The 18,391-nt window shown below is 43.1% G+C and overlaps 40 non-coding genes and 13 pseudogenes across 40 annotated transcripts; all 53 read left to right on the top strand.

Annotated features, from left to right (window-relative positions):
* Positions 1 to 50: 50 nt before the first annotated feature.
* On the top strand, positions 51 to 169 carry LOC141623384 (5S ribosomal RNA). The gene has a single exon (XR_012533345.1). It is a non-coding gene; the product is annotated as a 5S ribosomal RNA (ribosomal RNA).
* Positions 170 to 387: 218 nt separating this feature from the next.
* LOC141623482 (5S ribosomal RNA) lies at positions 388 to 506 on the top strand. The gene has a single exon (XR_012533411.1). It is a non-coding gene; the product is annotated as a 5S ribosomal RNA (ribosomal RNA).
* A 243-nt stretch (positions 507 to 749) lies between these two features.
* Positions 750 to 868, top strand: LOC141623149 (5S ribosomal RNA). Its single transcript, XR_012533216.1, has one exon. It is a non-coding gene; the product is annotated as a 5S ribosomal RNA (ribosomal RNA).
* A 210-nt stretch (positions 869 to 1,078) lies between these two features.
* LOC141623372 (5S ribosomal RNA) lies at positions 1,079 to 1,197 on the top strand. The gene has a single exon (XR_012533333.1). It is a non-coding gene; the product is annotated as a 5S ribosomal RNA (ribosomal RNA).
* A 242-nt stretch (positions 1,198 to 1,439) lies between these two features.
* Positions 1,440 to 1,558, top strand: LOC141623056 (5S ribosomal RNA). Its single transcript, XR_012533183.1, has one exon. It is a non-coding gene; the product is annotated as a 5S ribosomal RNA (ribosomal RNA).
* Positions 1,559 to 1,802: 244 nt separating this feature from the next.
* LOC141623746 (5S ribosomal RNA) lies at positions 1,803 to 1,919 on the top strand (annotated as a pseudogene).
* A 246-nt stretch (positions 1,920 to 2,165) lies between these two features.
* LOC141618314 (5S ribosomal RNA) lies at positions 2,166 to 2,284 on the top strand. The gene has a single exon (XR_012531360.1). It is a non-coding gene; the product is annotated as a 5S ribosomal RNA (ribosomal RNA).
* A 220-nt stretch (positions 2,285 to 2,504) lies between these two features.
* Positions 2,505 to 2,623, top strand: LOC141623369 (5S ribosomal RNA). Its single transcript, XR_012533331.1, has one exon. It is a non-coding gene; the product is annotated as a 5S ribosomal RNA (ribosomal RNA).
* A 218-nt stretch (positions 2,624 to 2,841) lies between these two features.
* On the top strand, positions 2,842 to 2,957 carry LOC141623651 (5S ribosomal RNA; annotated as a pseudogene).
* Positions 2,958 to 3,174: 217 nt separating this feature from the next.
* LOC141623816 (5S ribosomal RNA) lies at positions 3,175 to 3,293 on the top strand (annotated as a pseudogene).
* Positions 3,294 to 3,530: 237 nt separating this feature from the next.
* On the top strand, positions 3,531 to 3,651 carry LOC141623907 (5S ribosomal RNA; annotated as a pseudogene).
* A 210-nt stretch (positions 3,652 to 3,861) lies between these two features.
* LOC141623877 (5S ribosomal RNA) lies at positions 3,862 to 3,979 on the top strand (annotated as a pseudogene).
* Positions 3,980 to 4,222: 243 nt separating this feature from the next.
* Positions 4,223 to 4,341, top strand: LOC141623920 (5S ribosomal RNA). The gene has a single exon (XR_012533731.1). It is a non-coding gene; the product is annotated as a 5S ribosomal RNA (ribosomal RNA).
* A 218-nt stretch (positions 4,342 to 4,559) lies between these two features.
* LOC141620345 (5S ribosomal RNA) lies at positions 4,560 to 4,678 on the top strand. Its single transcript, XR_012531941.1, has one exon. It is a non-coding gene; the product is annotated as a 5S ribosomal RNA (ribosomal RNA).
* A 243-nt stretch (positions 4,679 to 4,921) lies between these two features.
* On the top strand, positions 4,922 to 5,040 carry LOC141623950 (5S ribosomal RNA). Its single transcript, XR_012533744.1, has one exon. It is a non-coding gene; the product is annotated as a 5S ribosomal RNA (ribosomal RNA).
* Positions 5,041 to 5,251: 211 nt separating this feature from the next.
* LOC141620016 (5S ribosomal RNA) lies at positions 5,252 to 5,370 on the top strand. Its single transcript, XR_012531863.1, has one exon. It is a non-coding gene; the product is annotated as a 5S ribosomal RNA (ribosomal RNA).
* Positions 5,371 to 5,615: 245 nt separating this feature from the next.
* Positions 5,616 to 5,734, top strand: LOC141617789 (5S ribosomal RNA). The gene has a single exon (XR_012531211.1). It is a non-coding gene; the product is annotated as a 5S ribosomal RNA (ribosomal RNA).
* Positions 5,735 to 5,978: 244 nt separating this feature from the next.
* LOC141623592 (5S ribosomal RNA) lies at positions 5,979 to 6,097 on the top strand. Its single transcript, XR_012533464.1, has one exon. It is a non-coding gene; the product is annotated as a 5S ribosomal RNA (ribosomal RNA).
* A 241-nt stretch (positions 6,098 to 6,338) lies between these two features.
* Positions 6,339 to 6,452, top strand: LOC141623674 (5S ribosomal RNA; annotated as a pseudogene).
* Positions 6,453 to 6,670: 218 nt separating this feature from the next.
* LOC141623232 (5S ribosomal RNA) lies at positions 6,671 to 6,789 on the top strand. Its single transcript, XR_012533264.1, has one exon. It is a non-coding gene; the product is annotated as a 5S ribosomal RNA (ribosomal RNA).
* A 244-nt stretch (positions 6,790 to 7,033) lies between these two features.
* LOC141623901 (5S ribosomal RNA) lies at positions 7,034 to 7,150 on the top strand (annotated as a pseudogene).
* Positions 7,151 to 7,369: 219 nt separating this feature from the next.
* Positions 7,370 to 7,488, top strand: LOC141617737 (5S ribosomal RNA). The gene has a single exon (XR_012531196.1). It is a non-coding gene; the product is annotated as a 5S ribosomal RNA (ribosomal RNA).
* A 240-nt stretch (positions 7,489 to 7,728) lies between these two features.
* On the top strand, positions 7,729 to 7,847 carry LOC141619319 (5S ribosomal RNA). Its single transcript, XR_012531662.1, has one exon. It is a non-coding gene; the product is annotated as a 5S ribosomal RNA (ribosomal RNA).
* Positions 7,848 to 8,092: 245 nt separating this feature from the next.
* Positions 8,093 to 8,211, top strand: LOC141620879 (5S ribosomal RNA). Its single transcript, XR_012532057.1, has one exon. It is a non-coding gene; the product is annotated as a 5S ribosomal RNA (ribosomal RNA).
* Positions 8,212 to 8,429: 218 nt separating this feature from the next.
* On the top strand, positions 8,430 to 8,548 carry LOC141622016 (5S ribosomal RNA). Its single transcript, XR_012532835.1, has one exon. It is a non-coding gene; the product is annotated as a 5S ribosomal RNA (ribosomal RNA).
* A 245-nt stretch (positions 8,549 to 8,793) lies between these two features.
* Positions 8,794 to 8,912, top strand: LOC141617496 (5S ribosomal RNA). Its single transcript, XR_012531121.1, has one exon. It is a non-coding gene; the product is annotated as a 5S ribosomal RNA (ribosomal RNA).
* Positions 8,913 to 9,122: 210 nt separating this feature from the next.
* On the top strand, positions 9,123 to 9,241 carry LOC141623862 (5S ribosomal RNA; annotated as a pseudogene).
* Positions 9,242 to 9,484: 243 nt separating this feature from the next.
* On the top strand, positions 9,485 to 9,603 carry LOC141620367 (5S ribosomal RNA). Its single transcript, XR_012531947.1, has one exon. It is a non-coding gene; the product is annotated as a 5S ribosomal RNA (ribosomal RNA).
* Positions 9,604 to 9,821: 218 nt separating this feature from the next.
* LOC141619904 (5S ribosomal RNA) lies at positions 9,822 to 9,940 on the top strand. The gene has a single exon (XR_012531835.1). It is a non-coding gene; the product is annotated as a 5S ribosomal RNA (ribosomal RNA).
* Positions 9,941 to 10,158: 218 nt separating this feature from the next.
* On the top strand, positions 10,159 to 10,278 carry LOC141623706 (5S ribosomal RNA; annotated as a pseudogene).
* A 233-nt stretch (positions 10,279 to 10,511) lies between these two features.
* Positions 10,512 to 10,630, top strand: LOC141618933 (5S ribosomal RNA). Its single transcript, XR_012531534.1, has one exon. It is a non-coding gene; the product is annotated as a 5S ribosomal RNA (ribosomal RNA).
* Positions 10,631 to 10,878: 248 nt separating this feature from the next.
* On the top strand, positions 10,879 to 10,998 carry LOC141623085 (5S ribosomal RNA). Its single transcript, XR_012533195.1, has one exon. It is a non-coding gene; the product is annotated as a 5S ribosomal RNA (ribosomal RNA).
* A 245-nt stretch (positions 10,999 to 11,243) lies between these two features.
* Positions 11,244 to 11,362, top strand: LOC141619343 (5S ribosomal RNA). Its single transcript, XR_012531668.1, has one exon. It is a non-coding gene; the product is annotated as a 5S ribosomal RNA (ribosomal RNA).
* Positions 11,363 to 11,572: 210 nt separating this feature from the next.
* Positions 11,573 to 11,691, top strand: LOC141618806 (5S ribosomal RNA). The gene has a single exon (XR_012531503.1). It is a non-coding gene; the product is annotated as a 5S ribosomal RNA (ribosomal RNA).
* A 218-nt stretch (positions 11,692 to 11,909) lies between these two features.
* On the top strand, positions 11,910 to 12,029 carry LOC141623699 (5S ribosomal RNA; annotated as a pseudogene).
* Positions 12,030 to 12,261: 232 nt separating this feature from the next.
* LOC141618884 (5S ribosomal RNA) lies at positions 12,262 to 12,380 on the top strand. The gene has a single exon (XR_012531521.1). It is a non-coding gene; the product is annotated as a 5S ribosomal RNA (ribosomal RNA).
* Positions 12,381 to 12,627: 247 nt separating this feature from the next.
* Positions 12,628 to 12,747, top strand: LOC141623129 (5S ribosomal RNA). Its single transcript, XR_012533211.1, has one exon. It is a non-coding gene; the product is annotated as a 5S ribosomal RNA (ribosomal RNA).
* A 227-nt stretch (positions 12,748 to 12,974) lies between these two features.
* On the top strand, positions 12,975 to 13,093 carry LOC141623421 (5S ribosomal RNA). Its single transcript, XR_012533363.1, has one exon. It is a non-coding gene; the product is annotated as a 5S ribosomal RNA (ribosomal RNA).
* A 218-nt stretch (positions 13,094 to 13,311) lies between these two features.
* LOC141623689 (5S ribosomal RNA) lies at positions 13,312 to 13,430 on the top strand. Its single transcript, XR_012533520.1, has one exon. It is a non-coding gene; the product is annotated as a 5S ribosomal RNA (ribosomal RNA).
* A 219-nt stretch (positions 13,431 to 13,649) lies between these two features.
* Positions 13,650 to 13,768, top strand: LOC141623779 (5S ribosomal RNA; annotated as a pseudogene).
* Positions 13,769 to 14,006: 238 nt separating this feature from the next.
* Positions 14,007 to 14,125, top strand: LOC141617898 (5S ribosomal RNA). The gene has a single exon (XR_012531237.1). It is a non-coding gene; the product is annotated as a 5S ribosomal RNA (ribosomal RNA).
* A 219-nt stretch (positions 14,126 to 14,344) lies between these two features.
* On the top strand, positions 14,345 to 14,463 carry LOC141624571 (5S ribosomal RNA). The gene has a single exon (XR_012534381.1). It is a non-coding gene; the product is annotated as a 5S ribosomal RNA (ribosomal RNA).
* A 218-nt stretch (positions 14,464 to 14,681) lies between these two features.
* Positions 14,682 to 14,800, top strand: LOC141621928 (5S ribosomal RNA). Its single transcript, XR_012532790.1, has one exon. It is a non-coding gene; the product is annotated as a 5S ribosomal RNA (ribosomal RNA).
* Positions 14,801 to 15,045: 245 nt separating this feature from the next.
* On the top strand, positions 15,046 to 15,164 carry LOC141618286 (5S ribosomal RNA). Its single transcript, XR_012531354.1, has one exon. It is a non-coding gene; the product is annotated as a 5S ribosomal RNA (ribosomal RNA).
* Positions 15,165 to 15,383: 219 nt separating this feature from the next.
* Positions 15,384 to 15,502, top strand: LOC141623226 (5S ribosomal RNA). Its single transcript, XR_012533263.1, has one exon. It is a non-coding gene; the product is annotated as a 5S ribosomal RNA (ribosomal RNA).
* Positions 15,503 to 15,745: 243 nt separating this feature from the next.
* On the top strand, positions 15,746 to 15,863 carry LOC141623544 (5S ribosomal RNA). Its single transcript, XR_012533440.1, has one exon. It is a non-coding gene; the product is annotated as a 5S ribosomal RNA (ribosomal RNA).
* Positions 15,864 to 16,074: 211 nt separating this feature from the next.
* On the top strand, positions 16,075 to 16,194 carry LOC141623785 (5S ribosomal RNA; annotated as a pseudogene).
* A 215-nt stretch (positions 16,195 to 16,409) lies between these two features.
* On the top strand, positions 16,410 to 16,529 carry LOC141623810 (5S ribosomal RNA; annotated as a pseudogene).
* A 218-nt stretch (positions 16,530 to 16,747) lies between these two features.
* On the top strand, positions 16,748 to 16,866 carry LOC141623415 (5S ribosomal RNA). Its single transcript, XR_012533362.1, has one exon. It is a non-coding gene; the product is annotated as a 5S ribosomal RNA (ribosomal RNA).
* Positions 16,867 to 17,109: 243 nt separating this feature from the next.
* LOC141623192 (5S ribosomal RNA) lies at positions 17,110 to 17,228 on the top strand. Its single transcript, XR_012533238.1, has one exon. It is a non-coding gene; the product is annotated as a 5S ribosomal RNA (ribosomal RNA).
* Positions 17,229 to 17,468: 240 nt separating this feature from the next.
* LOC141620639 (5S ribosomal RNA) lies at positions 17,469 to 17,587 on the top strand. Its single transcript, XR_012532009.1, has one exon. It is a non-coding gene; the product is annotated as a 5S ribosomal RNA (ribosomal RNA).
* Positions 17,588 to 17,806: 219 nt separating this feature from the next.
* Positions 17,807 to 17,925, top strand: LOC141623556 (5S ribosomal RNA). Its single transcript, XR_012533451.1, has one exon. It is a non-coding gene; the product is annotated as a 5S ribosomal RNA (ribosomal RNA).
* A 245-nt stretch (positions 17,926 to 18,170) lies between these two features.
* Positions 18,171 to 18,289, top strand: LOC141620490 (5S ribosomal RNA). The gene has a single exon (XR_012531977.1). It is a non-coding gene; the product is annotated as a 5S ribosomal RNA (ribosomal RNA).
* The last annotated feature ends 102 nt before the right edge of the window (positions 18,290 to 18,391 follow it).

The raw sequence follows: 18,391 nt of genomic DNA, 5'->3' as shown, positions 1-18,391 counted from the left end.
AAAAAGGCTAGAGATGAGGTAATATAATGATATTTGTGAGGAAAGTGTATGGGTGCAATCATACCAGCACTAATGCACCGGATCCCATCGAACTCCCATGATTAAGAGTGCTTGGGCGAGAGTAGTACTAGGATGGGTGACCTCCTGGGAAGGCCTCGTGTTGCACCCTTTTTTTTCTTTTTTTCGTTTTTTCATGATACTTTGCCTCTAAATTCTCTTGGTTTAATGAGTTAAATGCGTAGATAAAAATCGCCCCAATCGGACTCTCCGGGAGCAAGATACGACCGTTCGGAGACACGGAGACGTGACGGGATATTGAAAACTTGTTTAATGTTGAAAAAAGGCTAGAGATGAGGTAATGTAATGAAATTTCTGAGATAAGTGTATGGGTGCGATCATACCAGCACTAATGCACCGGATCCCATAAGAACACCGCAGTTAAGCGTGCTTGGACGAGAGTACTACTAGGATGGATGACCTCCTCGGAAGGCCTCGTGTTGCACCGCTTTTTTTCTTTTTTTCGTTTTTTCACGTTACTTTGCCTCCAAATTCTCATGGTTTAATGAGTTAAACGCGTAAATCTCATCGAGATAATAAGTTTGAAAAAAAATCTGCCCCAAACGGACTCTCCGGGAGCAAGTTACGACCGTTCGGAGACACGGGGACGTGACGGGATATTGAAAACTTGTTTTATGTTGAAAAAAGGCTACAGATGAGGTAATATAATTAAATTTGTGAGGATAGTTTATGGGTGCGATCATACCAGCACTAATGAACCGGATCCCATCAGAACTCCGCAGTTAAGAGTGCTTGGGCGAGAGTAGTACTAGGATGGGTGACCTCCTGGGAAGGCCTCGTGTTCAACCCTTTTTTTTCGTTTTTTCACGGTACTTTGCCTCTAAATTCTCTTGGTTTAATGAGTTAAATGCGAAGATAAAAATCGCCCCGATCGGAGTCTCCGGGAGCAAGATACGACCGTTCGGAGACACGGAGACGTGACGGGATATTGAAAACTTGTTTTATGTTGAAAAAAGGCTAGAGATGAGGTAATGTAATGAAATTTCTGAGAAAAGTGTATGGGTGCGATCATACCAGCACTAATGCACCGGATCCCATCAGAACTCCGCAGTTAAGCGTGCTTGGGCGAGAGTACTATAAGGATGGATGACCTCCTCGGAAGGCCTCGTGTTGCACCGCTTTTTTTATTTTTTTAGTTTTTTCACGGTACTTTGCTTCCAAATTCTCTTGGTTTATGAGTTAAACGCGTAGATCTCGTCGAGATATTAAGTTTGAAAAAAAATCTGCCCCAAACGGACTCTCCGGAAGCAAGCTACGACCGTTCGGAGACACGGGGACGTGACGGGATATTGAAAACTTGTTTTATGTTGAAAAAAGGCTAGAAATGAGGTAATATAATGAAATTTGTGAGGAAAGTATATGGGTGCGATCATACCAGCACTAATGCACCGGATCCCATCAGAACTCTGCAATTAAGCGTGCTTGGGCGAGAGTAGTACTAGGATGGGTGACCTCCTCCGAAGGCCTCGTGTTGCATCCTTTTTTTTCTTTTTTTTCTTTTTTTTCACTATACTTTGCCTCCAAATTCTCTTGGTTTAATGAGTTAAACGCGTAGATCTCGTCGAGATAATAAGTTTGAAAAAAAATCGCCCCCCAAACGGACTCTCGGAAGCAAGTTCGGACGTTCGGAGACACGGGGACGTGACGGGATATTGAAAACTTGTTTTATGTTGAAAAAAGGCTAGAGATGAGGTAATATAATGAAATTTATGAGGAAAGTATATGGGTGCGATCATACCAGCACTAATGCACCGGATCCCATCGAACTCATGATTAAGCGTGCTTGGGCGAGAGTAGTACTAGGATGGGTGACCTCCTCGGAAGGCCTCGTGTTGCATCCTTTTTTTTCTTTTTTTTCTTTTTTTCACGGTACTTTGCCTCCAAATTATCTTGTTTTAATGAGTTAAACGTGTAGATCTCGTCGAGATAATAAATTTGAAAAAAAAAATCCGCCCCAATCGGACTCTCCGGAAGCAAGTTACGACCGTTCGGAGACACGGGGACGTGACGGGATATTGAAAACTTGTTTTATGTTGAAAAAAGGCTAGAGATGAGGTAAAATAATCATATTTGTGAATAAAGTGTATGGGTGGGATCATACCAGCACTAATGCACCGGATCCCATCAGAACTCCGCAGTTAAGAGTGCTTGGGCGAGAGTAGTACTAGGATGGGTGACTTCCTGGGAAGGCCTCGTGTTGCACCCTTTTTTTTTTCTTTTTTTCGTTTTTTCACGGTAATTTGCCTCTAAATTCTCTTGGTTTAATGATTTAAATGCGTAGATAAAAATCGCCCCACTCGGACTCTCCGGGAGCAAGATACGACCGTTCGGAGACACGGAGACGTGACGGGATATTGAAAACTTGTTTTATGTTGAAAAAAGGCTAGAGATGAGGTAATGTAATGAAATTTCTGAGAAAAGTGTATGGGTGCGATCATACCAGCACTAATGCACCGGATCCCATCAGAACTCCGCAGTTAAGCGTGCTTGGGCGAGAGTACTATAAGGATGGATGACCTCCTCGGAAGGCCTCGTGTTGCACCGCTTTTTTATTTTTTTTCGTTTTTTCACGGTACTTTGCCTCTAAATTCTCTTGGTTTAATGAGTTAAATGCGAAGATAAAAATCGCCCCGATCAGAGTCTCCGGGAGCAAGATACGATCGTTCGGAGACACGGAGACGTGACGGGATATTGAAAACTTGTTTTATGTTGAAAAAAGGCTAGAGATGAGGTACTATAATGAAATTTGTGAGGAAAGTGTATGGGTGCGATCATACCAGCACTAATGCACCGGATCCCATCGAACTCAGATTAAGAGTGCTTAGGCGAGAGTAGTACTAGGATGGGTGACCTCCTGGGAAGGCCTCGTGTTGCACCCTTTTTTTCTTTTTTTCGTTTTTTCACGGTACTTTGCCTCTAAATTCTATTGTATTAATGTGTTAAATGCGTAGATAAAAATCGCCCCAATCGGACTCGCCGGGAGCAAGATACGACCGTTCGGAGACACGGAGAAGTGTTGAGTTTTTGAAAACTTGTTTTATGTTGAAAAAAGGCTACAGATGAGGTAATATAATGAAATTTGTGAGGAAAGTGCAGGGGTGCGATCATACCAAAGACAAATGCACCGGATCTCATCGAACTCCGCGATTAAGCGTGCTTGGGCGAAAGTAGTACTAGGATGGGTGACCTCTTGGGAAGGCCTCGTGTTGCACCCCTTTTTTTTTTTTTTTTTTTTTTCACGGTACTTTGCCGCCAAATTATCTTGGTTTAATGAGTTAAACGCGTAGATCTCGTCGAGATAATAAGTTTGAAAAAACTCGCCCAATCGGACTCTCAGGAGCAAGTTACGACCGTTCGAGACACGGGGACGTGACGGGATATTGAAAACTTGTTTTATGTTGAAAAAAGGCTAGAGATGAGGTAATATAATGAAATTTGTGAGAAAAGTGTATGGGTGCGATCATACCAAAGCACTAATGCACCGGATCCCATCGAACTCGCATGATTAAGCGTGCTTAGGCGAGAGTACTACTAGGATGGATGACCTCCTCGGAAGGCCTCGTGTTGCACCCTTTTTTTTCGTTTTTTCACGGTACTTTGCCTCTAAATTCTCTTGGTTTAATGATTTAAATGCGTAGATAAAAATCGCCCAACTCGGACTCTCCGGGAGCAAGATACGACCGTTCGGAGACACCGAGCTGTGACGGGATATTGAAAACTTGTTTTATGTTGAAAAAAGGCTAGAGATGAGGTAATGTAATGAAATTTCTGAGAAAAGTGTATGGGTGCGATCATACCAAAACTAATGCACCGGATCCCATCGAACTCCATGATTAAGCGTGCTTGGGCGAGAGTACTACTAGGATGGATGACCTCCTCGGAAGGCCTCGTGTTGCACCGCTTTTTTTCTTTTTTTCATTTTTTCACGGTACTTTGCCTCAAAATTCTCTTGGTTTAATGAGTTAAACGCGTAGATCTCGTCGAGATAATAAGTTTGAAAAAAAATCTGCCCCAAACGGACTCTCCGGGAGCAAGATACGACCGTTCGGAGACACGGAGACGTGACGGGATATTGAAAACTTATTTTATGTTGAAAAAAGGCTAGAGATGAGGTAGTATAATGATATTTGTGAAGAAAGTGTATGGGTGGGATCATACCAGCACTAATGCACCGGATCCCATCAGAACTCCGCAGTTAAGAGTGCTTGGGCGAGAGTAGTACTAGGATGGGTGACCTCCTGGGAAGGCCTCGTGTTGCACCCTTTTTTTTCTTTTTTTCGTTTTTTCACGGTACTTTGCCTCTAAATTCTCTTGGTTTAATGATTTAAATGCGTAGATAAAAATCGCCCCACTCGGACTCTCCGGGAGCAAGATACGACCGTTCGGAGACACCGAGCTGTGACGGGATATTGAAAACTTGTTTTATGTTGAAAAAAGGCTAGAGATGAGGTAATGTAATGAAATTTCTGAGAAAAGTGTATGGGTGCGATCATACCAGCACTAATGCACCGGATCCCATCAGAACTCCGCAGTTAAGCGTGCTTGGGCGAGAGTACTACTAGGATGGATGACCTCCTCGGAAGGCCTCGTGTTGCACCCCTTTTTTTCTTTTTTTCGTTTTTTACGGTACTTTGCCTCCAAATTCTCTTGGTTTAATGATTTAAACGCGTAGATCTCGTCGAGATAATAAATTTGAAAAAAAAATCCGCCCCAATCGGACTCTCCGGGAGCAAGTTACGACCGTTCGGAGACACGGGGACGTGACGGGATATTGAAAACTTGTTTTATGTTGAAAAAAGGCTAGAGATGACGTAATATAATGAAATTTTTGAGGAAAGTTTATGGGTGCGATCATACCAGCACTAATGAACCGGATCCCATCAGAACTCCGCAGTTAAGAGTGCTTGGGCGAGAGTAGTACTAGGATGGGTGACCTCCTGGGAAGGCCTCGTGTTGCACCCCTTTTTTTTCGTTTTTTCACGGTACTTTGCCTCTAAATTATCTTGGTTTAATGAGTTAAATGCGAAGATAAAAATCGCCCCGATCGGAGTCTCCGGGAGCAAGATACGACCGTTCGGAGACACGGAGACATGACGGGATATTGAAAACTTGTTTTATGTTGAAAAAAGGCTAGAGATGAGGTACTATAATGAAATTTGTGAGGAAAGTGTATGGGTGCGATCATACCAGCACTAATGCACCGGATCCCATCAGAACTCCGCAGTTAAGCGTGCTTGGGCGAGAGTAGTACTAGGATGGGTGACCTCCTCGAAAAGCCTCGTGTTGCATCCTTTTTTTTTCTTTTTTTTCTTTTTTTCACTGTACTTTGCCTCCAAATTCTCTTGGTTTAATGATTTAAACGCGTAGATCTCGTCGAGATAATAAGTTTGAAAAAAAATCTGCCCCAAACGGACTCTCCGGGAGCAAGTTACGACCGTTCGGAGACACGGGGACGTGACGGGATATTGAAAACATGTTTTATGTTTAAAAAAGGCTAGAGATGAGGTAATATAATGAAATTTGTAAGGAAAGTATATGGGTGCGATCATACCAGCACTAATGCACCGGATCCCATCAGAACTCCGCAGTTAAGCGTGCTTGGGCGAGAGTAGTACTAGGATGGGTGACCTCCTCGGAAGGCCTCGTGTTGCATCCTTTTTTTTCTTTTTTTTCGTTTTTTTACGGTACTTTGCCTCCAAATTATCTTGTTTTAATGAGTTAAACGTGTAGATCTCGTCGAGATAATAAATTTGAAAAAAAAATCCGCCCCAATCGGACTCTCCGGGAGCAAGTTACGACCGTTCGGAGACACGGGGACGTGACGGGATATTGAAAACTTGTTTTATGTTGAAAAAGGCTAGAGATGAGGTAATATAATGATATTTGTGAGGAAAGTGTATGGGTGCGATCATACCAGCACTAATGCACCGGATCCCATCGAACTCCGCAGATTAAGCGTGCTTGGGCGAGAGTAGTACTAGGATGGTCGACCTCCTCGGAAGGCCTCGTGTTGCATCTTTTTTTTTTTTTTTTCGTTTTTTACGGTACTTTGCCTCCAAATTATCTTGTTTTAATGAGTTAAACGTGTAGATCTCGTCGAGATAATAAATTTGAAAAAAAATCCGCCCCAATCGGACTCTCCGGGAGCAAGTTACGACCGTTCGGAGACACGGGGACGTGACGGGATATTGAAAACTTGTTTTATGTTGAAAAAAGGCTAGAGATGAGGTAATATAATGATATTTGTGAGGAAAGTGTATGGGTGCGATCATACCAGCACTAATGCACCGGATCCCATCGAACTCATTAAGAGTGCTTGGGCGAGAGTAGTACTAGGATGGGTGACCTCCTGGGAAGGCCTCGTGTTGCACCCTTTTTTTTCTTTTTTTCTTTTTTTCACGGTACTTTGCCTCTAAATTCTCTTGGTTTAATGAGTTAAATGCGTAGATAAAAATCGCCCCACTCGGACTCTCCGGGAGCAAGATACGACCGTTCGTAGACACGGAGACGTGACGGGATATTGAAAACTTGTTTTATGTTGAAAAAAGGCTAGAGATGAGGTAATGTAATGAAATTTCTGAGAAAAGTGTATGGGTGCGATCATACCAGCACTAATGCACCGGATCCCATCAGAACTCCGCAGTTAAGCGTGCTTGGGCGAGAGTACTACAAGGATGGATGACCTCCTCGGAAGGCCTCGTGTTGCACCGCTTTTTTTCTTTTTTTCGTTTTTTCACGGTACTTTGCCTCCAAATTCTCTTGGTTTAATGAGTTAAATGCGTAGATCTCATCGAGATAATAAGTTTGAAAAAAAAATCTGCCCCAAACGGACTCTCCAGGAGCAAGTTACGACCGTTCGGAGACACGGGGACGTGACGGGATATTGAAAACTTGTTTTATGTTGAAAAAAGGCTAGAGATGAGGTAATATAATGAAATTTGTGAGGAAAGTGTATGGGTGCGATCATACCAAAACTAATGCACCGGATCCCATCGAACTCCTCATGATTAAGAGTGCTGGGCGAGAGTAGTACTAGGATGGGTGACCTCGGGAAGGCCTCGTGTTGCACCCTTTTTTTTTTTTTTTTTTCTTTTTTCACGGTACTTTGCCTCTAAATTCTCTTGGTTTAATGAGTTAAATGCGAAGATAAAAATCGCCCCGATCGGAGTCTCCGGGAGCAAGATACGACCGTTCGGAGACACGGAGACGTGACGGGATATTGAAAACTTGTTTTATGTTGAAAAAAGGCTAGAGATGAGGTACTATAATGAAATTTGTGAGGAAAGTGTATGGGTGCGATCATACCAGCACTAATGCACCGGATCCCATCAGAACTCCGCAGTTAAGCGTGCTTGGGCGAGAGTAGTACTAGGATGGGTGACCTCCTCGGAAGGCCTCGTGTTGCATCCTTTTTTTTTCTTTTTTTTTTTCACTGTACTTTGCCTCCTAATTCTCTTGGTTTAATGATTTAAACGCGTAGATCTCGTCGAGATAATATGTTTGAAAAAAAATCTGCCCCAAACGGACTCTCCGGGAGCAAGTTACGACCGTTCGGAGACACGGGGACGTGACGGGATATTGAAAACATGTTTTATGTTTAAAAAAGGCTAGAGATGAGGTAATATAATGAAATTTGTGAGGAAAGTATATGGGTGCGATCATACCAGCACTAATGCACCGGAACCCATCAGAACTCCGCAGTTAAGCGTGCTTGGGCGAGAGTAGTACTAGGATGGGTGACCTCCTCGGAAGGCCTCGTGTTGCATCCTTTTTTTTCTTTTTTTTCGTTTTTTTACGGTACTTTGCCTCCAAATTATCTTGTTTTAATGAGTTAAACGTGTAGATCTCGTCGAGATAATAAATTTGAAAAAAAAATCCGCCCCAATCGGACTCTCCGGGAGCAAGTTACGACCGTTCGGAGACACGGGGACGTGACGGGATATTGAAAACTTGTTTTATGTTGAAAAAAGGCTAGAGATGAGGTAATATAATGATATTTGTGAGGAAAGTGTATGGGTGCGATCATACCAGCACTAATGCACCGGATCCCATCAGAACTCCGCAGTTAAGAGTGCTTGGGCGAGAGTAGTACTAGGATGGGTGACCTCCTGGGAAGGCCTCGTGTTGCACCCTTTTTTTTCTTTTTTTCTTTTTTTCACGGTACTTTGCCTCTAAATTCTCTTGGTTTAATGAGTTAAATGCGTAGATAAAAATCGCCCCACTCGGACTCTCCGGGAGCAAGATACGACCGTTCGGAGACACGGAGACGTGACGGGATATTGAAAACTTGTTTTATGTTGAAAAAAGGCTACAGATGAGGTAATATAATGAAATTTGTGAGGAAAGTGCAGGGGTACGATCATACCAGCACTAATGCACCGGATCCCATCAGAACTCCGCAGTTAAGCGTGCTTGGGCGAGAGTAGTACTAGGATGGGTGACCTCCTCGGAAGGCCTCGTGTTGCATCTTTTTTTTTCCTTTTTTTCGTTTTTTTACGGTACTTTGCCTCCAAATTATCTTGTTTTAATGAGTTAAACGTGTAGATCTCGTCGAGATAATAAATTTGAAAAAAAAATCCGTCCCAATCGGACTCTCCGGGAGCAAGTTACGACCGTTCGGAGACACGGGGACGTGACGGGATATTGAAAACTTGTTTTATGTTGAAAAAAGGCTAGAGATGAGGTAATATAATGATATTTGTGAGGAAAGTGTATGGGTGCGATCATACCAGCACTAATGCACCGGATCCCATCAGAACTCCGCAGTTAAGAGTGCTTGGGCGAGAGTAGTACTAGGATGGGTGACCTCCTGGGAAGGTCTCGTGTTGCACCCTTTTTTTTTTCTTTTTTTCACGGTACTTTGCCTCTAAATTCTCTTGGTTTAATGAGTTAAATGCGTAGATAAAAATCGCCCAATCGGACTCTCCGGGAGCAAGATACGACCGTTCGGAGACACGGAGACGTGACGGGATATTGAAAACTTGTTTTATGTTGAAAAAGGCTAGAGATGAGGTAATGTAATGAAATTTCTGAGAAAAGTGTATGGGTGCGATCATACCAAAACTAATGCACCGGATCCCATCAGAACTCCCAGATTAAGCGTGCTTGGGCGAGAGTACTACAAGGATGGATGACCTCCTCGGAAGGCCTCGTGTTGCACCGCTTTTTTTCTTTTTTTCGTTTTTTCACGGTACTTTGCCTCCAAATTCTCTTGGTTTAATGAGTTAAATGCGTAGATCTCATCGAGATAATAAGTTTGAAAAAAAATCTGCCCCAAACGGACTCTCCAGGAGCAAGTTACGACCGTTCGGAGACACGGGGACGTGACGGGATATTGAAAACTTGTTTTATGTTGAAAAAAGGCTAGAGATGAGGTAATATAATGAAATTTGTTAGGAAAGTGTATGGGTGCGATCATACCAGCACTAATGCACCGGATCCCATCAGAACTCCGCAGTTAAGAGTGCTTGGGCGAGAGTAGTACTAGGATGGGTGACCTCCTGGGAAGGCCTCGTGTTGCACCCTTTTTTTTCTTTTTTTCGTTTTTTCACGGTACTTTGCCTCTAAATTCTCTTGGTTTAATGAGTTAAATGCGTAGATAAAAATCGCCCCAATCGGACTCTCCGGGAGCTAGATACGACCGTTCGGAGACACGGAGACGTGACGGGATATTGAAAACTTGTTTTATGTTGAAAAAAGGCTAGAGATGAGGTAATGTAATGAAATTTCTGAGAAAAGTGTATGGGTGCGATCATACCAGCACTAATGCACCGGATCCCATCAGAACTCCGCAGTTAAGAGTGCTTGGGCGAGAGTAGTACTAGGATGGGTGACCTCCTGGGAAGGCCTCGTGTTGCACCCTTTTTTTTCTTTTTTTCGTTTTTTCACGGTACTTTGCCTCTAAATTCTCTTGGTTTAATGAGTTAAATGCGTCGATAAAAATCGCCCCAATCGGACTCTGCGGAAGCTAGATACGACCGTTCGGAGACACGGAGACGTGACGGGATATTGAAAACTTGTTTTATGTTGAAAAAAGGCTAGAGATGAGGTAATATAATGAAATTTGTGAGAAAAGTATATGGGTGCGATCATACCAGCAATAATGCAATGGATCTCATCAGAACTCCGCCGTTAAGAGTGCTTGGGCGAGAGTAGTACTAGGATGGGTGACCTTCTTGAGATGGCCTCGTGTTGCAACCCATTTTTTCTTTTTTTTTCTTTTTTTCACGTAATTCTCTTGGTTTAATGAGTTAAATGCGTAGATCTGGTCGAGATAATAAGTTTAAAAAACAAATCCGCCCCAATCGGACTCTCCGTGAGCAAGTTACGACCGTTCGGAGACACGGGGACGTGACGGGATATTGAAAACTTGTTTTATGTTGAAAAAAGGCTAAAGATGAGGTAATATAATGAAATTTGTCAGGAAAGTGTATGGGTGCGATCATACCAGCACTAATGCACCGGATCCCATCAGAACTCCGCAGTTAAGCGTGCTTGGGCGAGAGTAGTACTAGGATGGGTGACCACCTCGGAAGGCCCTGTGTTGCATCCCTTTTTTTCTTTTTTTTTTCTTTTTTTCATGGTACTTTGCCTCCAAATTATCTTGGTTTAATGAGTTAAACGCGTAGATCTCGTCGAGATAATAAATTTGATAAAACAAATCCGCCCCAATTGGACTCTCCGGGAGCAAGATACGACCGTTCGGAGACACGGGGACGTGACAGGATAGTGAAAACTTTTTTTATGTTGAAAAAAGGCTAGATATGAGGTAATATAATGAAATTTGGGAGGAAAGTGTATGGGTGCGATCATACCAGCACTAATGCACCGGAACCCATCAGAACTCCGCAGTTAAGAGTGTTTGGGCAAGAGTAGTACTAGGATGGGTGACCTTCTTGGGAAGGCCTCGTGTTGCACCCCTTTTTTTCTTTTATTCATTTTTTTCACGGTACTTTGCCTCCAAATTCTTTTGGTTTAATGAGTTAAACGCGTAGATCTCGTCGAGAAAATAAGTTTGAAAAAAAAATCCGCCCCAATCGGACCCTTCGGGTGCAAGTTACGACCGTTCGGAGACACGGGGACGTGACGGGATATTGAAAACTTGCTTTATGTTGAAAAAAGGCTAGATATGAGGTAATATATTGAAATTTGTGAGGAAAGTGTATGGGTGCGATCATACCAGCACTAATGCACCGGATCCCATCAGAACTCCGCAGTTAAGAGTGCTTGGGCGAGAGTAGTACTAGGATGGGTGACCTCCTGGGAAGGCCTCGTGTTGCACCCTTTTTTTTCTTTTTTTCGTTTTTTCACGGTACTTTGCCTCTAAATTCTCTTGGTTTAATGAGTTAAATGCGTAGATAAAAATCGCCCCAATCGGACTCTCCGGGAGCTAGATACGACCGTTCGGAGACGTGACGGGATATTGAAAACTTGTTTTATGTTGAAAAAAGGCTAGAGATGAGGTAATGTAATGAAATTTCTGAGAAAAGTGTATGGGTGCGATCATACCAGCACTAATGCACCGGATCCCATCAGAACTCCGCAGTTAAGAGTGCTTGGGCGAGAGTAGTACTAGGATGGGTGACCTCCTGGGAAGGCCTCGTGTTGCACCCTTTTTTTTCTTTTTTTCGTTTTTTCACGGTACTTTGCCTCTAAATTCTCTTGGTTTAATGAGTTAAATGCGTAGATAAAAATCGCCCCAATCGGACTCTGCGGAAGCTAGATACGACCGTTCGGAGACACGGAGACGTGACGGGATATTGAAAACTTGTTTTATGTTGAAAAAAGGCTAGAGATGAGGTAATATAATGAAATTTGTGAGAAAAGTGTATGGGTGCGATCATACCAGCAATAATGCAATGGATCTCATCAGAACTCCGCCGTTAAGAGTGCTTGGGCGAGAGTAGTACTAGGATGGGTGACCTTCTTGAGATGGCCTCGTGTTGCAACCCATTTTTTCTTTTTTTTCTTTTTTTCACGTAATTCTCTTGGTTTAATGAGTTAAATGCGTAGATCTGGTCGAGATAATAAGTTTAAAAAAAAAATCCGCCCCAATCGGACTCTCCGTGAGCAAGTTACGACCGTTCGGAGACACGGGGACGTGACGGGATATTGAAAACTTGTTTTATGTTGAAAAAAGGCTAAAGATGAGGTAATATAATGAAATTTGTGAGAAAAGTGTATGGGTGCGATCATACCAGCACTAATGCACCGGATCCCATCAGAACTCCGCAGTTAAGCGTGCTTGGGCGAGAGTAGTACTAGGATGGGTGACCACCTCGGAAGGCCCTGTGTTGCATCCCTTTTTTTCTTTTTTTTTCTTTTTTTCATGGTACTTTGCCTCCAAATTATCTTGGTTTAATGAGTTAAACGCGTAGATCTCGTCGAGATAATAAATTTGATAAAACAAATCCGCCCCAATCGGACTCTCCGGGAGCAAGATACGACCGTTCGGAGACACGGGGACGTGACAAGATAGTGAAAACTTGTTTTATGTTGAAAAAAGGCTAGATATGAGGTAATATAATGAAATTAGGGAGGAAAGTGTATGGGTGCGATCATACCAGCACTAATGCACCGGAACCCATCAGAACTCCGCAGTTAAGAGTGTTTGGGCAAGAGTAGTACTAGGATGGGTGACCTTCTTGGGAAGGCCTCGTGTTGCACCCTTTTTTTTCTTTTATTCATTTTTTTCACGGTACTTTGCCTCCAAATTCTTTTGGTTTAATGAGTTAAACGCGTAGATCTCGTCGAGAAAATAAGTTTGAAAAAAAAATTCGCCCCAATCGGACCCTTCGGGTGCAAGTTACGACCGTTCGGAGACACGGGGACGTGACGGGATATTGAAAAAAGGCTAGATATGAGGTAATATAATGAAATTTGTGAGGAAAGTGTATGGGTGCGATCATACCAGCACTAATGCACCGGATCCCATCAGAACTCCGCAGTTAAGCGTGCTTGGTCGAGAGGAGTACTAGGATGAGTCACCTCCTCGGAAGGCCTCATGTTGCACCCTTTTTTTCTTTTTTTTCGTTTTTTCACGGTACTTTTCCTCCAAATGCTCTTGGTTTAATGAGTTAAATGCGTAGATAAAAATCGCCCCAATCGGACTCTCCGGGAGCAAGATACGACCGTTCGGAGACACAGAGACGTGACGGGATATTGAAAACTTGTTTCATGTTGAAAAAAGGCAAGAGATGAGGTAATGTAATGAAATTTCTGAGGAAAGTGTATGGGTGCGATCATACCAGCACTAATGCACCGGATCCCATCAGAACTCCGCAGTTAAGAGTGCTTGGGCGAGAGTAGTACTAGGATGGATGACCTCCTGGGAAGGCCTCGTGTTGCACCCTTTTTTTTTCTTTTTTTCGTTTTTTCACGGTACTTTGCCTCTAAATTCTCTTGGTTTAATGAGTTAAATGCGTAGATAAAAATCGCCCCAATCGGACTCTCCGGGAGCAAGATACGACCGTTCGGAGACACGGAGACGTGACGGGATATTGAAAACTTGTTTTATGTTGAAAAAAGGCTAGAGATGAGGTAATATAATGAAATTTGTGAGGAAAGTATAGGGGTGCGATCATACTATCACTAATGCACCGGATCCCATCGAACTTCGCAGATTAAGCGTGCTTGGGCGAGAGTAGTACTAGGATGGGTGACCTCTTGGGAAGGCCTCGTGTTGCATTGCTTTTTTTTCTTTTTTATTTTTTTCACGGTACTTTGCCTCCAAAATCTCTTGGTTTAATGAGTTAAACGTGTAGATCTTGTCGAGATAATAAGTTTGAAAAAATCGCCTAATCGGACTCTCCGGGAGCAAGTTACGACGTTCGGAGACACGGGGACGTGACGGGATATAGAAAACTTGTTTTATGTTGAAAAAAGGCTAGAGATGAGGTACTATAATGAAATTTGTGAGGAAAGTTTATGGGTGCGATCATACCAGCACTAATGCACCGGATCCCATCAGAACTCCGCAGTTAAGAGTGCTTGGGCGAGAGTAGTACTAGGATGGGTGACCTCCTGGGAAGGCCTCTTGTTGCACCCCTTTTTTTCTTTTTTTTCTTTTTTTTCACGGTACTTTGCCTCTAAATTCTCTTGGTTTAATGAGATAAATGCGTAGATAAAAATCGCCCAATCGGACTCTCCGGGAGCAAGATACGACCGTTCGGAGACACGGAGACGTGACGGGATATTGAAAACTTGTTTTATGTTGAAAAAAGGCTAGAGATAAGGTAATGTAATGAAATTTCTGAGGAAAGTGTATGGGTGCGATCATACCAGCACTAATGCACCGGATCCCATCAGAACTCCGCAGTTAAGAGTGCTTAGGCGAGAGTAGTACTAGGATGGGTGACCTCCTGGGAAGGCCTCGTGTTGCACCCTTTTTTTTCTTTTTTTCGTTTTTTCACGGTACTTTGCCTCTAAACTCTCTTGGATTAATGAGTTAAATGCGTAGATAAAAATCGCCGCAATCGGACTCGCCGGGAGCAAGATACGACCGTTCGGAGACACGGAGACGTGACGAGTTTTTGAAAACTTGTTTTATGTTGAAAAAAGGCTACAGATGAGGTAATATAATGAAATTTGTGAGGAAAGTGCACGGGTACGATCATACCAGCACTAATGCACCGGATCCCATCAGAACTCCGCAGTTAAGCGTGCTTGGGCGAGAGTAGTACTAGGATGGGTGACCTCCTCGGAAGGCCTCGTGTTGCATCTTTTTTTTTCTTTTTTTTCGTTTTTTTACGGTACTTTGCCTCCAAATTATCTTGTTTTAATGAGTTTAACGTGTAGATCTCGTCGAGATAATAAATTTGAAAAAAAAATCCGCCCCAATCGGACTCTCCGGGAGCAAGTTACGACCGTTCGGAGACACGGGGACGTGACGGGATATTGAAAACTTTTTTTATGTTGAAAAAAGGCTAGAGATGAGGTAATATAATGATATTTGTGAGGAAAGTGTATGGGTGCGATCATACCAGCACTAATGCACCGGATCCCATCAGAACTCCGCAGTTAAGAGTGCTTGGGCGAGAGTAGTACTAGGATGGGTGACCTCCTGGGAAGGCCTCGTGTTGCACCCTTTTTTTTTCTTTTTTTCTTTTTTTCACGGTACTTTGCCTCTAAATTCTCTTGGTTTAATGAGTTAAATGCGTAGATAAAAATCGCCCCACTCGGACTCTCCGGGAGCAAGATACGACCGTTCGTAGACACGGAGACGTGACGGGATATTGAAAACTTGTTTTATGTTGAAAAAAGGCTAGAGATCAGGTAATGTAATGAAATTTCTGAGAAAAGTGTATGGGTGCGATCATACCAGCACTAATGCACCGGATCCCATCAGAACTCCGCAGTTAAGCGTGCTTGGGCGAGAGTACTACAAGGATGGATGACCTCCTCGGAAGGCCTCGTGTTGCACCGCTTTTTTTCTTTTTTTCGTTTTTTCACGGTACTTGCCTCCAAATTCTCTTGATTTAATGAGTTAAATGCGTAGATCTCATCGAGATAATAAGTTTGAAAAAAAAATCTGCCCCAAACGGACTCTCCAGGAGCAAGTTACGACCGTTCGGAGACACGGGGACGTGACGGGATATTGAAAACTTGTTTTATGTTGAAAAAAGGCTAGAGATGAGGTAATATAATGAAATTTGTGAGGAAAGTGTATGGGTGCGATCATACCAAAACTAATGCACCGGATCCCATCGAACTCCATGATTAAGAGTGCTTGGGCGAGAGTAGTACTAGGATGGGTGACCTCCTGGGAAGGCCTCGTGTTGCACCCCTTTTTTTTCGTTTTTTCACGGTACTTTGCCTCTAAATTGTCTTGGTTTAATGAGTTAAATGCGAAGATAAAAATCGCCCCGATCGGAGTTTCCGGGTGCAAGATACGACCGTTCGGAGACACGGAGACGTGACGGGATATTGAAAACTTGTTTTATGTTGAAAAAAGGCTAGAGATGAGGTACTATAATGAAATTTGTGAGGAAAGTTTATGGGTGCGATCATACCAAAGACTAATGCACCGGATCCCATCGAACTCCGCAGATTAAGAGTGCTTGGGCGAGAGTAGTACTAGGATGGGTGACCTCATGGGAAGGCCTCTTGTTGCACCCCTTTTTTCTTTTTTTCTTTTTTTCACGGTACTTTGCCTCTAAATTCTCTTGGTTTAATGAGTTAAATGCGTAGATAAAAATCGCCCAATCGGACTCTCCGGGAGCAAGATACGACCGTTCGGAGACACGGAGACGTGACGGGATATTGAAAACTTGTTTTATGTTGAAAAAGGCTAGAGATGAGGTAATGTAATGAAATTTCTGAGAAAAGTGTATGGGTGCGATCATACCAAAACTAATGCACCGGATCCCATCGAACTCCGCATGATTAAGAGTGCTTAGGCGAGAGTAGTACTAGGATGGGTGACCTGCTGGGAAGGCCTCGTGTTGCACCCTTTTTTTTCTTTTTTTCGTTTTTTCACGGTACTTTGCCTCTAAACTCTCTTGGATTAATGAGTTAAATGCGTAGATAAAAATCGCCGCAATCGGACTCGCCGGGAGCAAGATACGACCGTTCGGAGACACGGAGACGTGACGAGTTTTTGAAAACTTGTTTTATGTTGAAAAAAGGCTACAGATGAGGTAATATAATGAAATTTGTGAGGAAAGTGCAGTTGTACGATCATACCAGCACTAATGCACCGGATCTCATCAGAACTCCGCAGTTAAGCGTGCTTGGGCGAAAGTAGTACTAGGATTGGTGACCTCTTGGGAAGGCCTCGTGTTGCACCCCTTTTTTTCTTTTTTTCTTTTTTTCACGGTACTTTGCCGCCAAATTATCTTGGTTTAATGAGTTAAACGCGTAGATCTCGTCGAGATATTAAGTTTGAAAAAAACTCAGCCCCAATCGGACTCTCCGGGAGCAAGTTACGACCGTTCAGAGACACGGGGACGTGACGGGATATTGAAAACTTGTTTTATGTTGAAAAAAGGCTAGAGATAAGGTAATATAATGAAATTTGTGAGAAAAGTGTATGGGTGCGATCATACCAGCACTAATGCACCGGATCCCATCAGAACTCCACAGTTAAGCGTGCTTGGGCGAGAGTACTACTAGGATGGATGACCTCCTCGGAAGGCCTCGTGTTGCACCGCTTTTTTTCTTTTTTTCATTTTTTCACGGTACTTTGCCTCAAAATTCTCTTGGTTTAATGAGTTAAACGCGTAGATCTCGTCGAGATAATAAGTTTGAAAAAATCGCCCCAAACGGACTCTCAGGGAGCAAGATACGACCGTTCGGAGACACGGAGACGTGACGGGATATTGAAAACTTATATTATGTTGAAAAAAGGCTATAGATGAGGTAATATAATGAAATTTGTGAGGAAAGTGTATTGGTGCGATCATACCAGCACTAATGCACCGGATCCCATCAGAACTCCGCAGTTAAGAGTGCTTGGGTGAGAGTAGTACTAGGATGGGTGACCTCCTGGGAAGGCCTCTTGTTACACCCCTTTTGTTTCTTTTTTTTCTTTTTTTCACGGTACTTTGCCTCTAAATTCTCTTGGTTTAATGAGTTAAATGCGTAGATAAAAATCGCCCAATCGGACTCTCCGGGAGCAAGATACGATCGTTCGGAGACACGGAGACGTGACGGGATATTGAAAACTTGTTTTATGTTGAAAAAAGGCTAGAGATGAGGTAATATAATAAAATTTGAGAGGAAAGTGTATGGGTGCGATCATACCAGCACTAATGCACCGGATATCAACAGAACTTTGCAGTTAAGCGTGCTTGGGCGAGAGTAGTACAAGGATGGGTGACCTCCTGAAAAGGCCTCGTGTTGCACCCCTTTTTTTTCTTTTTTTTCTTTTTTTCACGGTACTTTGCCTCCAAATTCTCTTGGTTTGATGAGTTAAACGCGTAGATCTCGTCGAGATAATAAGTTTGAAAAAAAATTTGCCCCAAACGGACTCTCCGGGAGCAAGTTACAACCGTTCGGAGACACGGGGACGTGACGGGATATTGAAAACTTGTTTTATGTTGAAAAAAGGCTAGAGATGAGGTAATATAATGAAATTCGTGAGGAAAGTGTATGGGTGCGATCATACCAGCACTAATGCACCGGATCCCATCAGAACTCCGCAGTTAAGCGTGCTTTGGCGAGAGTAGTACTAGGATGGGTGACCTCCTCGGAAGGCCTCGTGTTGCATCCTTTTTTTTTCTTTTTTTTCGTTTTTTCACGGTACTTTGCCTCTAAATTCTCTTGGTTTAATGATTAAAATGCGTAGATAAAAATCGCCCCAATCGGACTCTCC

Source organism: Silene latifolia, chromosome 1, assembly GCF_048544455.1.
Source record: "Silene latifolia isolate original U9 population chromosome 1, ASM4854445v1, whole genome shotgun sequence".
NCBI classification, from domain to species: domain Eukaryota; kingdom Viridiplantae; phylum Streptophyta; class Magnoliopsida; order Caryophyllales; family Caryophyllaceae; genus Silene; species Silene latifolia.
The sequence above is the reverse complement of the archived record's forward strand: the minus strand, read 5'-3'. Positions and strand labels throughout refer to the sequence as shown.